Source organism: Saccopteryx leptura, chromosome 4, assembly GCF_036850995.1.
Source record: "Saccopteryx leptura isolate mSacLep1 chromosome 4, mSacLep1_pri_phased_curated, whole genome shotgun sequence".
Classification (NCBI taxonomy): Eukaryota; Metazoa; Chordata; class Mammalia; order Chiroptera; family Emballonuridae; genus Saccopteryx; species Saccopteryx leptura.
Window position 1 is genome coordinate 109,528,743 of NC_089506.1, and position 14,507 is coordinate 109,543,249.

The 14,507-nt window shown below is 39.1% G+C and overlaps 1 protein-coding gene and 1 non-coding gene across 2 annotated transcripts in view; one reads left to right on the plus strand and one right to left on the minus strand.

Annotated features, from left to right (window-relative positions):
• Nucleotides 1–14,507, plus strand: part of LHFPL6 (LHFPL tetraspan subfamily member 6) — a 279,934-nt gene that overhangs the window by 149,326 nt on the left and 116,101 nt on the right. The window lies entirely within an intron of this gene.
• TRNAA-AGC (transfer RNA alanine (anticodon AGC)) lies at nucleotides 11,552–11,627 on the minus strand. Its single transcript has one exon. It is a non-coding gene; the product is annotated as a tRNA-Ala (tRNA).

Sequence of the window (14,507 nt, forward strand, 5' to 3'; positions counted from 1 at the left end):
AACTGGCTTAATGTGAGAGTTTCTCTTGGAAGAGCAAAAATTTAAAAGATTAACTTCTATGAGTACTCCATAATCTAGGCTGGCTGAAGATTCCTTTTCTGCTCAGTTCTCTGTGTTGATTTTATTTTCCTGTGAAGCTCTGTCTGCTTGAAACCTCAAGGATCTCGTGCATTGCCTCACTCCCTCAGCAGCCTGGTGGGAGTGGGACCAGCTGGGGTCACTCTATTGACCTCTTTCAAGCTCTGTTTTGTACTCCTTTTGTCAAACTTGATGTAGCTGTACATAAGAAATTTTCCACAGAAAGTTTTTGTTCCTTTAATATGCAGGGGTCCTCTTGAGACTCCATGAAGTCCATGTTTATTCAGTTCACGGCCCTGATCCAAAAATATTTCTTAAGCCCATCTGTTTTCAAGAGACAGCAGTGCACGCGCGCACACACACACACATTTCTTAGTGTAATGCTTCTGCTTTCTGTAGTTTCATTACTACACTTAGAATCCCCCCTTCCCACCAAAAAATAATTAACAGGAATATTTGAGTATACTTGGATCTGTAGGAATACTACTAGTGAAGGATATAACTTGATAAAGCTAAAAACGAATACACAAGAAAATACAACCTATTTGGCTGAGCCCTACCTCCATACAGCCTGCAGGTGCAATATCTGAGTCTCTATCAACCTGGCTAACAGTGTTCACCCTACCCTGCTGATTCTTGAGACCCTGCCCCACACAACCAGTAGGCTCACTCAAGCTACTTCAAGTGGCTTTTCCATACAAACAGCATCTTGGCTTATTTTGTAGACTTTCCTAAAAATCTCTCAAAGGTTCACAAACAAGTAGCATCTGGACTCAGCATGTCCCATTCTTCTTGCTAAACAGCCCCAAGCCCAGCATTAGTGACTACCAGCATCATTTCACAACTTAGCCTCTCCTGGCCACCTTCAAGCCCAGCACAAGTGGCAGCCATCTTTGTAGCTCTTACAAAGTGACCCTTGGCAGGGCATAGGCAGCAGCTGACCTGGCCCGTACCTGTGCTTCTCCTAAAAGGCTTCCAAACCCACACATCCAGTAGCCAGCTTTGCATAACGTCAGAGAAACACCCAACCACCAGTGACACACCCAAAGGGCTGACTCAGCAAGGATCAGAGTCCTGCTAAAGCGAATCTTACACCGTAGGATCAGTCTGTGCACAATAGTTCCTCCACTGCAGTCCCAACCAATCCTCACAAATAGTCAATCTGAGGTTCAGCTCCTCCCACTGAGGAGCCAATAGCAATTGGGGCTTGACTACAATGGGAGGGCTCATACCTGGAGCACCCAGCTCAGATGAAAGAGAGATGGTGCAACTGGGCCTCACAGGACGCCTACCACATTGGGCTGCTCTGTCAAACTGGGAGATGTAGCAGCTCTGATACACAGAGGCAAACATATAGAGGCAGTCAAAATGGGGAAACAAAGAAATGTCCTAAATGAAAGAACAAACAAAACTCAAAAAAACAAACAAACAACTAAACAAAATGGAGTCCATCTATCAGACGGAGAATTCAAAGAACTGGTTATAAGGTTACTCAGTGATCTCAGTGAAAACTTCAATAAAGAGATAGGAAACATAAAAATTGAGATAGAAAACAATAAAAAGGGGCAAGTCATAAATGAAGAATACAATAACTGAAATTAAGATACATTAGAAAGACATATTTAGAAGATAAGATAGCAGTAACATAAATAGACCTAGAAAATATTATGCTAAGTGAAATAAGTCAGACAAAGAAAATCAAAGAGCCTATGATTTCACTTCAATGTGGACTCTCAAAAGCAAAATGAACAAACAAAACAGAAACACACCATAGATATAGAGAACGTTTTGATAGTTACCAGATAGGGAGTGGGGGTAAATGGGTGCAAAGGGGGAAAGGATTAAGAAGTGCAAATTCATAGTTACATAGTCCATGGGGATTTAAAGTATAGCACAGCATAGGAAATAGAGTCAATAATACTGTTATAACTATGTATGGTGTCACATGGGCACTAAATTTGTCAGGGTGATCATTTTGTAAGTAATATAAATGTCTAATCACTATGTAGTATACAAAAAACTAATGTAATATTGTATGTTAACTGTAACTGAAAAGTTTTTTTTTTTAATTTTATTTTTTTAATGGGGCAACATCAATAAATCAGGATACATATATTCAAAGATAACAAGTCCAGGTTATCTTGTCTTTCAATTATGTTGCATACCCATCACCCAAAGTCAGATTGTCCTCTGTCACCTTCTATCTAGTTTTCTTTGTGCCCCTCCCCCTCCCCCTTTCCCTCTCCCCCCCCCCCCCCCCGTAACCACCACACTCTTATCAATGTCTCTTAGTTTCACTTTTATGTCCCACCTACGTATGGAATAATGCAGTTCCTGTTTTTTTTCTGATTTACTTATTTGACTTCGTATAATGTTATCCAGATCCCACCATTTTGCTGTAAATGATCCGATGTCATCATTTCTTATGGCTGAGTAGTATTCCATAGTGTATATGTGCCACATCTTCTTTATCCAGTCATCTATTGACGGGCTTTTTGGTTGTTTCCATGTCCTGGCCACTGTGAACAATGCTGCAATGAACATGGGGCTGCATGTGTCTTTATGTATCAATGTTTCTGAGTTTTGCAGGTATATACCCAGTAGAGGGATTGCTGGGTCATAAGGTAGTTCTATTTTCAGTTTTTTGAGGAACCACCATACTTTCTTCCATAATAGTTGTACTACTTTACATTCCCACCAACAGTGGATGAGGGTTCCTTTTTCTCCACAGCCTCTCCAACATTTGCTATTACCTGTCTTGTTAATAATAGCTCATCTAACAGGTGTGAGGTGGTATCTCATTACAGTTTTGATTTGCATTTCTCTAATAACTAAAGAAGATGAGCATCTTTTCATATATCTGTTGGCCATTTGTACTTCCTCCTGGGAGAAGTGTCTGTTCATGTCCTCTTCCCATTTTTTATTGGATTGTTTGTTTGTTTGTTGTTGAGTTTTATGAGTTCTTTGTATATTTTGGATATTAGGCCCTTATCTGAGCTGTTGTTTGAAAATATCATTTCCCATTTAGTTGGCTGTCTGTTTATTTTGTTATCAGTTTCTCTTGCTGAGAAAAAACTTCTTAGTCTGATGTAGTCCCATTCATTAATTTTTGCCTTCACTTCTCTTGCCTTTGGAGTCAAATTCATAAAATGCTCTTTAAAACCCAGGTCCATGAGTTTAGTACCTATGTCTTCTTCTATGTACTTTATTGTTTCAGGTCTTATGTTTAGATCTTTGATCCATTTTGAGTTCATTTTAGTACAGGGGGACAAACTGTAGTCCAGTTTCATTCTTTTGCATGTGGCTTTCCAGTTTTCCCAGCACCATTTATGGAAGAGGCTTTCTTTTCTCCATTGTATGTTCTTGGCCCCTTTATCAAAAATTATTTGACTATATATATGTGGTTTTATTTCTGGACTTTCTATTCTGTTCCACTGGTCTGAGTGTCTATTTTTATGCCAATACCATGCTGTTTTGATTGTCCTGGCCCTATAATATAGTTTGAAGTCAGGTATTGTAATGCCCCAGCTTCATTCTTCTTCTTTAGGATTGCTTTGGCTATTCGGGTTTTTTTATAGTTCCATATAAATCTGATGATTTTTTGCTCTATTTCTTTAAAAAATGTCATTGGAATTTTGATGGGAATTGCATTAAATTTGTATATTGCTTTGGGTAATATGGCCATCTTGATTATATTTATTCTTCCTATCCAAGAACAAGGAATATTCTTCCATCTCATTATATCTTTTTCGATTTCCCTTAACAATGGTTTATAGTTTTCATTATATAAGTCCTTTACATTCTTTGTTATGTTTATTTCTAAGTATTTTATTTTTTTTGTTGCAATTGTGAAGGGGATTATTCTTTTAAGTTCGTTCTCAGTTGTTTCATTGTTGGCATATAGAAAGGCTATTGACTTCTATATGTTAATTTTGTATCCTGCGACCTTACTGTATTGGCTTATTGTTTCTAGTAGTCTTTTTGTGGATTCTTTGGGATTTTCGATGTATAGGATCATATCATCTGCAAAAAGTGATACCTTTACTTCTTCTTTTCCGATATGGATGCCTTTTATTTCTTTGTCTTGTCTGATTGCTCTGGCTAGAACCTCTAGTACCGCATTAAATAAGAGTGGAGAGAGTGGACAACCCTGTCTTGTTCCTGATTTAAGGGGGAAAGCCTTCAGTTTAGTGCCATTTAATATGATGTTAGCTGATGGTTTATCATATATGGCCTTTATCATGTTGAGATATTTTCCTTCTATACCCATTTTGTTGAGAGTCTTAAACATAAAATTCTGTTGTATTTTATCGAAAGCCTTTTCTGCGTCTATTGATAAGATCCTGTGGTTTTTGTTCTTTGTTGTGTTGATATGGTGTATTACGTTAACCGTTTTACGTATGTTGAACCATCCTTGAGATTCTGGGATGAATCCCACTTGATCATGATGTATTATTTTTTTAATATGTTGTTGTATTCGATTTGCTAGTATTTTGTTTAGTATTTTAGCATCTGTATTCATTAGAGATATTGGTCCGTAGTTTTCTTTTTTTGTGCCATCCTTGCCTGGTTTTGGTATGAGGGTTATGTTGGCCTCATAAAATATGTTTGGAAATATTGCTTCTTCTTCCATTTTTTGGAAGACTTTCAGTAGAATAGGAACCAAGTCTTCTTTGAATGTTTGATAAAATTCGCTGGTATAGCTGTCAGGGCCTGGACTTTTATTTTTGGGGAGGTTTTTAATGGTTTTTTCTATTTCTTCTCTACTAATAGGTCTGTTTAGGCTTTCTGCTTCTTGACTCAGTCTAGGAAGGTTGTATTCTAGGAATTTATCCATTTCTTCTAGATTGTTGAATTTAGTAGCATAAAGTTTTTCATAGTATTCTACAATAATTCTTTGTATATCTACGGTGTCCGTGGTGATTTCTCCTCTTTCATTTTGGATTTTGTTTATATGAGTTCTTTCTCTTTTTTCCTTGGTAAGTCTTGGCAAGGGTTTGTCAATTTTGTTGATCTTTTCAAAGAACCAGCTCTTTGTTCTATTAATTTTTTCTATAGTTTTACTGTTCTCTATTTCATTTATTTCTTCTCTGATTTTTATTATCTCCTTTCTTCGGCTGGTTTGGGTTGTCTTTGTTCTTCTTTTTCTAGTTCCTTAAGCTGTGAAGTTAAGTGGTTCACTTGGGCTCTCTCTTGTTTGTTCATATATGCCTGAAGTGATATGAACTTCCCTCTTATCACTGCTTTTGCTGCATCCCATAGATTCTGATATGTTGTATTATCATTTTCATTTGTCTGTATATATCTTTTGATCTCTGCACTTATTTCTTCTTTGACCCATTCATTTTTTAGAAGTATGTTGTTTAGTTTCCACATTTTTGTGGGATTTTTTTCCTCTTTTTTGCAGTTGAATTCTAGTTTCAAGGCTTTATGATCAGAAAATATGCTTGGTACAACTTCAATTTTTCTGAATTTGCTGATGTTGTTTTTGTGGCCCAACATATGGTCAGTTCTTGAGAATGATCCATGTACACTGGAGAAAAATGTATACTCAGTCACTTTGGGATGAAATGTCCTGTAGATGTCTATCATATCCAGGTGCTCTAGTGTTTTGTTTAAGGCCACTATATCTTTGTTGATTCTCTGTTTGGATGACCGATCTAGAGCCGTCAGAGGTGTATTGAGGTCTCCAAGTATGATTGTATTTTTGTCAGTTGTTGTTTTAAGGTCAATAAGTGGTTGTCTTATATATTTTGGTGCTCCTTGGTTTGGTGCATATATTTTAAGAATTGTTATGTCTTCTTGATTCAGTGTCCCCTTAGCCATTATTGAAATGGCCATTTTTGTCTCTGAGTACTTTTGCTGTCTTGTAATCAGCATTATCAAATATGAGTATTGCTACACCTGCTTTTTTTTGGATGTTATTTGCTTGGAGTATTGTTTTCCAGCCTTTCACTTTGAATTTGTTTTTATCCTTGTTACTTAGATGAGTTTCCTGTAGGCAGCATACAGTTGGATTTTGTTTTTTAATCCATTCTGCTACTCTGTGTCTTTTTATTGGTGAGTTTAATCCGTTTACATTTAGTGTAATTATTGACACTCGTGAGTTCCCTATTGCCATTTTATAGATTGCTTTCTGTTAGTTTTGTGTCTTGTTTGATCCTTCTCTTTCGTTTTGCTATCTTTTGTTTTTATTTGGTTGTATTCCATACATCTTTCCTCTGTTGCTATCTTTTTTATGTCATGTGCTTCTGTGGTGGTTTTTTCAATGGTGGTTACCTTTAAATAATGAAAAGGGTTTCTACCCTGTTCATTGTAGTGCACTATTTTGTGAGTACTTTTGCCCTCCATCGTCCTTTGCTACTGTTAATCTCCATCCTCTCCCCCCTTACTTTTTGTTGTCACAGTTTAAATTTGGTTTTATTGTGTTCTTCTTGGAGCTTTTACTTGTGGCTTTATTTTTTTGTTGTTGTTCTTTGTATCTGATTGGAGAACCCCCTTTAGTAATTCCTGGAGTGGGGGTTTTCTGATGATAAATTCCCTCATCTTTTCTGTATCTGTGAATGTTTTTATTTCTCCTTCATATTTGAAGGATAGCTTTGATGGGTATAGTATTCGTGGCTGAAAGTTCCTCTCTTTCAGGACTTTAAATATTGGGGTCCACTCTCTTCTAGCTTGTAGAGTTTCTGCTGAGAAATCTGATGATAACCTAATGGGCCTTCCTTTATATGTTGTATTCTTCTTTTCCCTGGCTGCCTTGAGATTTTTTTCTTTGCCATTGGTTTGTGCCAATTTCATTATGATGTGCCTTGGAGTCGGTTTGTTCTGGTTAAGAAAACTCGGAGTTCTGTTTGCTTCATGAATTTGAGGCTTTACTTCTTTCCACAGGCTTGGGAAGTTCTCATCTATTATTTGTTTGAGTATGTTCTCCATTCCATTTTCTCTCTCTTCTCCCTCTGATATACTTATTATTCTTATGTTATTCTTTCTGATGGAGTCAGATAATTCTTGTAGGGCTATCTCATTTTTTTTAATTTTTGAGTCTCTTTCTTCTTCTCTCTGTTGTGCCTCAAGTTGCTTGTCTTCTCTTTCACTAATCCTACCTTCTATCTGGCCTGTTCTACTAGCTAAGCTTGTTACCTCGTTTTTTAGCTCGTGAATTGAGTTTTTCATCTCTGTTTGATTTGTTTTTATAGTTTCCATTTCCTTGGACATATATTCTTTGTGTTCATTGAGTTGTTTTCTGAGCTCCCTAAATTGCCGTTCTGTGTTTTCTTGTATATCTCTGAGGATTTTTAGGATTTCTATCTTGAATTCTCTGTCATTTAGCTCCAAGGTTTCCAATATATTAAATTTTTTCTCCATAGATTTTTCCTCATCTATCTGTGTTACCTCTCTTTCTTTTGTATCCATGATATTCGATTTTCTCTGCCTTAATGGCATCTGAGGGTGATTTTGTTGATAGTATTAATGAGATTTAATAAAGAATAAAAAGTTAAAAAAATAAAAAATCAAAAAAAGTTGTTTTTTTTAAATTAATAATGAAATAAAGAAAAATAAAATAATATAAAAAATTTTTAAAAATTAAAAAAAAAAAGGAAATTATTCCCCCCCTCCTTTTTTCCTCTCCTCTCCTCTCCCCTCTTTCTTGAGAAAATCTTGTGGTGAACTGTGAATTATATTGTATTTAATAGAACAAACAATGCCTGTAATGGAGGGCCTGAATTGCGGAAAAGTAATAAAGAGGCAAAAAATAAAAATTAAAAATAAATAAAAAATAAATAAATAAAAAAGGGGGGGTATGGACCCACAAAAAGCAAATAAGGAAAAAATTTGGATCAAGAATAAAATGATTTGCATTTAGGTGTTGGTTGACTAAGAGTTATGATGAGAGGAATAAGAGGGAAACAGGAAAATGGGGGGACAAATTAAAAAATTACTATTGTATTTAGTGGAACAAGAACTAGATAAAATGGAGAGCCAGGGATGGGAGCATTGCTAGTGAGTTAAAAAGGTGAAGTAAAAACCCCCAAAAATGCCACAAACATAAGTTTGAGTCCCAGATAAGATAATTTGTTTGTTATTGAGGTTTGAATGAGAGGAGACGTAAAGGAGAAAGGAAGAAACTAATATAGAGGGAGAAAAGAAAGAGAGAGAGAGAGAGAAAAGAGGGAACCACTAAAAGAAGAAAAAAGAAAAAAGAGGAGAGAGAGAGAGAGAGAGAGTTAAGGGTTTTGGAGTCCAACCCTCATAGAGAGAAAGGAAGAGGAAAGAAAAGATAATGGGAAATGTAACACTTATGGGTAGTGTAGTTCAAGGAGAGGAGAGAGTAAGACCGGTAGAGAGTTAAACGACCAAATTGGAGGAGGAAAAAAAAAAAAATCAAGGATGAAGATAAGAGAAACAAACGAACAAATACAATAAAATGGGATAGGTTATAAAGTCTGTGGATTATTCTTGATTTTGAGAGGTTATCTTCTTGCTTTTTCTTTTCTCTCCCTCTTCCTGGTCAGTGACTCTGTACCCTGGGTTCTGCCCCTTTGGCACGCTCAGGTAGAGGTTTGCAGTTGATAAGTCTCTATGGCGATGTTATGTATTGTGCTTTAATCACGTTGGCAGTCGAGGCTCATTAGCATTTATAGGCTCCAACAGTGAGAGAGTCCGTGTTCCTGGAGCCTCTCTCCTAGTCTTTCCTTCCTCAATTAGTAGCCTGATAATCCAGCTATGGGGTTGCTGCTGCCTCTGCCTGGATAGTAAGAGGCTCAAAGAGCTGGCCACTCCCCACTCTATTCCCACTCAGCACAGGGCTCTGGGTAAGGCTCAGTCAGTCAGAGCTGCTAGCATAATCAGCCGGGGCTTCCGCCCACTCAAACACCTCTGGCTCTGCCACTCTGTCTGGTAACATGGGCGGGCACCCACTCCCGGGGCGCTTGGAGGAAACTCTCGTTCACTATCTGCGCGCGCAGACCAGGATGTCAGACCGGAAGTCTCGCCCTCTGAGTGAAACCCCCCCGCCCGCACTGAAAAGTTCCAGCGTTGGAATTGGCTCTCGTTCCGTCCCCTTGTGCGGCTTTTTCAAGGCGCTGGGGCGACTTGAGATTACTCTTTAGGCCCACACAAAGGCCCCTGACTCTGCCTCTCTGTGGGGATAACACGGGAAGGCACTGCCGAGGCACTCGGAGGAATCTCTCGCTCACTATCTACACGCGCAGTCCAGGATATCAGACCAGCCAGGATATCAGAGGGCCTCACCCTCTGAGTGAAACCCCCGCCCGTACGAAAAAGTTCCAGTGTTGGAATTAGTTCTCGCTCCCTCCCTGTGTGCGGCTCTCCCAGGACGCTGGGGCGGCCCGGAGGCTTTCGGCCCACACAAAGGCCTCTGACTCTGCCTCTCTGTGGTACAACACGGGCGCACACTCTCGGGGCTTTGGAAGGAATCTCTCGCCCACTATCTGCGCGTGCCGACCAGGAGATGGGGTAAAATGGCTGCCCGGCTTGTCTTTTCTTTGTCTGGGTTTGGCGCGAGTGTTAGCTGTATTGCCCGGGTTGTCACAGGAACAGTTTTTCCTCGGCTTGGATCTCCGTGCCACAGCCTATTTCGGCCGTTTGTGCCGCAGCCTGGATCTATTCACCTCCTTTGCCCGCCTTAGTTTCTATATTCTTAGTTTCCAGTGAAAGCCGCCCTGTTTAGGTTAGTGAGGAAGGCGGAGCATTTCTTACTCCCTATTTCCTTCAGGTTTTGGTTATATATTTAGCCAATTTTTCACTCGATCATACCTTTGGGTGTATTGCGAAACATCTGGAGGCTCCAAGGATAGGTTTTTCTGTTTCTGGTTGAAGATCTTGTTGAGTTTTGGGGGAGATTTATTGGTATCACTTCCTACCCCTCCATTGCTCTGATGTCATCTCAAAGTTTTTTTTTAATTATATTAAAATTGAATTAAAGAGAAGTCAGCTTGATGTTCTTAGAGTCTAAAAATCTCTCTTGATAGATAGGTAGATAGATAGATAGAGAGATAGACCCATTTACCCATACATGCATGTATACACACACACATGTAGATATTGTTTTGAGCCTTTTAAATGGAAGCCTTCTAAAATGAATTAATTTTATGACTTCTTAAATAAACTAACGAAACAAAATACTAACTTTTCTAAATGAGCAGAATGACCGTCACTTCTTTTGCCATGCATGTAATACCTTTTGAATTGTGTTAGGTCTCACTGCTGTCTCCCAGACTCTTATTCTTTTGTCAATTTCAGTAAATTGTCTACTTTTCTATTATGGCCATTATTTTTCTCGCTCTCAAAAAACCTATAGCAAGTCTTAACCTCCACTTACTTGTGGCTTTTGATAGTCCTCAGATTTAGAAAATAGGTCACCAAGCTTGTCATATCTTTTTAGGGAAAGTGTAAAAGCAAATAATCTGTGAAGCTGAAGTTGAAAGAGCCTCTTTTTCAAGACACAGTGGAGAGTTTTGTTGCTTGAAGTTTGTGATTTGACTCACTGATTCTGTTATGTTCCAAATATGTAAGATTGCCGATAAAAAAATTGAGGATGAATGAGATGGCACAGTAAGGAACCAGAGATGGTAAATTCAGTGTAGACCTGGTAGAAATCACCAAACTTTTCTATTTTAATTGGAAAATATTTTTGTTTATTTCACTTCAGAATCATTGAACACTTAACCATTAGCCATGGATAGACTTGGCATTTAAGTCACATATAAGATTATTATTTCTTGGTTGACATAATACCCTTTAGTTTTCAGGGTGGCTTCTAATGATGTCTACAGTAATGAAAGCTTACTTGCTTGAATAATTTGGCTCATTATCTCTCTATCGCTCTTATATTCTATCCTGAAAACAAGTGCCAACATACAAATTAAAGGTAAGGCACTATGTTGAATAAATTGAGGCTCATTTTAAATTCTAAACTTTGGAGTGAATGCTGATATTTCACAGTCGCAATGTTTTAAGTGGCAAAACTGCAAATCACCTTTGTAAATGATATTACAGAAAAATCATACAGCCTGCAACCTTGGGAAAAAAAGTTATTCCTATTAACGTTACTTTCTCATAATCTCTGATACCATGTCCAATTACACTCTTGACTATGACATATCTGAAAATATTGGTTATAACTAGCCTTTTTTTTTTTTTCTTTCATTTTTCTGAAGCTGGAAACAGGGAGAGACAGTCAGACAGACTCCCGCATGCGCCCGACCAGGATCCACCCGGCACGCCCACCAGGGGCGACGCTCTGCCCACCAGGGGGCGATGCTCTGCCCATCCTGGGCGTCGCCATGTTGCGACCAGAGCCACTCTAGCGCCTGAGGCAGAGGCCACAGAGCCATCCCCAGCGCCCGGGCCATCCTTGCTCCAATGGAGCCTTGGCTGCGGGAGGGGAAGAGAGAGACAGAGAGGAAAGTGCGGCGGAGGGGTGGAGAAGCAAATGGGCGCTTCTCCTGTGTGCCCTGGCCGGGAATCGAACCCGGGTCCTCCGCACGCTAGGCCGACGCTCTACCACTGAGCCAACCAGCCAGGGCCATAACTAGCCTTTTCTAACAGTAGAAATTTCTTTATTAACTTGTCTTATTTAAAATTAGGTATTAACTTCTTGGGTTCGCCATTAAAGAAAATTTTAAACATATATGTATTTAATGCTTATTTAAATGTAGCTGTATGAAATACAGTAAGTAGTACCACTGGTCATTTGTCCAGAGGATCGGTTTCAAGTTAACCTGGACTACTGTTTCTATAAGAGTTATCAAATGCCATGGAAAATCTCTGTGTGTGAGGTAACTAGCACTTCCCTTTGCTCTTTTAAACCTTCAAACAAGAAATAAGTTTCCTAAAAAAAAAAAAAAAAAAAAAGAAATTCTTCGTTGCATCCACATGGCTGAGGTAGTTTTAAGAGGTATGACTACTTTGGAATCAGTATTTCCCAGATCAGAGAATTTTTAGTGCATCTGCTCACATGGTTTTGCAGCTCCAATTGGCCAAGTTCCCCTCAAGCTCTTTTCATTACACATTTAATCCTATTAATTTTTCTCCCTTTAAAAACCAGAGCATTACTATCCCTTTAGTCCTGAAATAAACTCATTAAGGAATTTATTACAGCTTTTCAGTAAATCATTCCTGTTACTGTATAAGTGGTTTAAGTATTCCCAAATAATTTTGTCAGATTAACTTCAGTAAGTTAGACTCTATCACCTTTCTGCTGAGAGTTCTCTCACGAATTAGAATTTGAACAACCAAAATTTTCGTTAAAAGGAATTATAGCCATGTAAATTCTCTTAATAAGGTTTTCCATGTCCAAATCCAGAGTGAACATTAGACCCTGTGATAGCATTTTTTTATATAAAGTTGTACATTGTTTGCAGAAAACAAAAGTAGAGCTTTGGAGCAAATGATGAATTTCTTGTGTATGGAATACCTGGTCTTTTCACAATTACAGAATTTTTCCAACATATTTAAGCTAACATTGTTTCCACCTTTTCTAAGCCCATTCTCTACTTTGCACTCTTCCTCATTTTTCCACTTGGTGAAAAAATTAGCACAGTACAATATAGGCAAGGCCGCTACAGGGAAGCATGAGAACGCAGAATGTTATGATATTTAAGAGCTAAGGCCAGCACAGGAAAGCCTATTTACCGTAACTCAAAATATGCCCTGAATAACAGTTCTGTCACACTTAGTCATCTTGGAGAACATTATTTCTGTGAAAAGACAGACCTCTAAATAATAAAATGAAAGAAAAGACATACTTCTAAATTAAAGGCAACCAACAAACCTGCTTTCACTGAACCTCTGTAGCCTTGAGATGGATGCCCTCCTGCCATTCTGGAGAAGTGAGAGGGGACTCCCAAATGTCAATGTGTGACTGCTGTGGCTGGGTCTGGCTGCAAGGGATAACGCTACAAGCTGGGGAATGAATAAGGTGGTGCAAGGAATTATAATAAAGATAGGAGGAAGGTGTCAGGAGTGTTGGACTGAAGGAGGAACAATGCAGGAACAGCCCTAGATGAGTTCCCTTCTCTTTCTTCCTTCCCCTTTTCCTTTCTGTTTCCCACTTTCCAGCCCTATCAGAATTACTGAGCATTTATAGAGGATAGGGAAGAGCAGTGACCCACAGACTGTGCTAGGTGGAGGACGCCACTCCCTCTTCTTGCTTCCTCCTCTTTTCCTCTCCTGGCCTGCAAGAACCCAGCCCTTAAGTGGCTTTGCTTCGGATGAGTAGCGGGTGGGTAGGAGTGAGCCTTGTGGAGAACATGGAGAGGACTGAAGTCCAGTAGCAAGAGGTTTGGGGAAAGGGATTTGTAAAGCCACTAGCCACAGTCACCATCACAGCCGACTGGCCCATGCAGGTTCGCATTTGATTCAGACAATCCGTAAAGAAGCAATGGAGCCAATAACTGGTGAGCCATTAGCTTTAATCCTAGCTTGCACCCTGCGGGCAAGAAATACACACAATGGGAAACACTTCCCTTTCCATTCAGGGCTCCCAAAGCCACTGACTTTCCGAGTTTCCTAGAATCAAAGTTTCTACCTCACCAGCCTTATTCACCTGTGTTCCCCATCTCCTTCTCTCTGCACAAACTGGCCTCTCCTTCAGTACTCTGCCATCTTGGCTGCTTCTCCTATCTTCCACATAGCCTTCCTCTGCTCTCCTCTCCTGCATGGGTTCCTCTGCCCCATTTTATAGTGTAGAAATTAAAACCTTTAATCCAATATACAAACAAAGAAGTCTCTGATACAAAGTCACTTATCTGAGGCATAATGCGATTCCTCATGAGAGTGCACCACCCCCACCATGCAACAGTCAAGGATGTGGGGAAAAGCTTCAGTTTAAAACTAAGCCTTAGGCTATAAAGATCCTGCCTGTTTACAGCCTGTTCCCCACACCCAATGCAAACTATAAGCGAGCAAACATATATCATATTTACAAACTTATTTGACCAACAGGATTCCTTTGTCAGGTTTTCTGGGCCTGTGGATCTTAGTATGTGTGGGACATGACTGCTTTTCATTTAAGACACGCTGTCTTTCACAGGACATGCCCCAACTCAACAACAAAAGGTCTGAAGTTCAATGAATCTGATGAAAAATTGGCACTTTGACCACTATTCTTTTAAAAATCCTGATTCCTTCAAGAAAAAAAAAATGTAGCTAAGCTTAGGCATTACTCCGAGAGGACATCAACATAAGATTATAATGTTCTCTTATAGTTTTACCTGTTTGGGTGGGGTACTCAGAGGGCCTGCAGTATGCTAAATAGGGGCACATGGAGAATCAGTACATGTTAACTCTGCACTCCGAGAAAGGATCTGCTCAGATGTGTGGTTTGAAAGGATTCAGACCCTAATTTGCTCACTTAATAGTCTGTGTCTAATTTATTGACTTGGTTAGAAATCAGCTCACAAGAG